Source organism: Aptenodytes forsteri, unplaced genomic scaffold, assembly GCF_000699145.1.
Source record: "Aptenodytes forsteri isolate BGI_AS27 unplaced genomic scaffold, ASM69914v1 Scaffold323, whole genome shotgun sequence".
NCBI lineage: Eukaryota > Metazoa > Chordata > Aves > Sphenisciformes > Spheniscidae > Aptenodytes > Aptenodytes forsteri.
The window spans coordinates 1,415,570-1,416,707 of record NW_008795323.1 but is presented as its reverse complement, the minus strand read 5'-3'; positions in this window follow the sequence as shown (position 1 = coordinate 1,416,707).

Genomic DNA, 1,138 nt, shown 5'->3' with positions numbered 1-1,138 from the left:
CGCACTCGCCCCGTCCCTGTTGTCGTCCCGCTCTGCGCAAGGTCCTGCCTTCCCCGCCGAGGCTCGGTCGCCCTCCCGGCCGCGGGGGTTGGCCGGTGCCCGCCGGGGCGGCTGCTGCTGCTGGAGGAGCTGCTGCTTTTCCTCGCTGGCCGCCTCTGTAACATTCCTCCTGTCCTGGGGGACTCGACAGACCTGTTACATTGATTATGTCCGTTTGCTTTTCCTTCGCACTATTTCCTGCTCTGTTTTTCTCACTTCCGTCGCTTCTCCTGGATACTTCAGCAATTTCGGTCGAATATAGGACTATTCGTTTCCGTTCGTGAGCTAATCGGCCTTTCTGGGTACAGTTAAACAGATGTAGCACTGCAGCTGAACGTGAGGTGACTACTACCTGGAGTTCAGAAGCTAATGGGTAAAGCTCTGTGTGATCGTTGTGGAGGAATATCTGTTGCTTTTAGTCAGCTGTGGTGTAGTCATTAGTCTTTAAATAGGATCCGCGGTCTGTATTCACATTTGCATCTTGTGCTCGTGGCGCTAAACAGGAGGAGATGGAGCTGCAGGATGTCTGGTTTGCAGGCTTTTTTGGCCTGTAGAGTGGCAGCAATTCCAGAAGTTCAGCTGACATCCAGGGCTTGTGCTGCTTGGAGAGAAGAGCGTCGGCTGCCTGTGCATTGAGGCACGGGTACACGTGGTTTTGCCTTTTATTTCCAAGCCCATTTGGTGTGCTGAAAAGCAATTTGCTTTACAGAAGAACACAGGTAGTGCCAGCTTTTTCCAAGTTTCTCCTAACCCTTGCTCTGTGGTGCAGATCTGAGGTCAGGTGCAGGTCTCGGTGTTCCAGACAGCAGGAGGGCACAGACACACTCCCAGGTGTGGAGCTGATGCTTAGTCAGGAACTGAAGTAGCAACTTACACCAAATGTCACATTTGAATGAATCCTATCTAGCCCTATAGTCTGCATGGAGACCTTTACCGTACTGCCGAGCTGCTGGTGAGGGTGGTGCTTGCTTGTGGTTGAGCAACAAGCTTTTTCTCTGAAATAGCTATTTGTGTAAAAGGTACAAGGAGATCTTCACCTTGGTTATTTTTAAACGCTGTCATTGACCTACACAGTGGGGTAAAAGTGCATAGAAGGCTG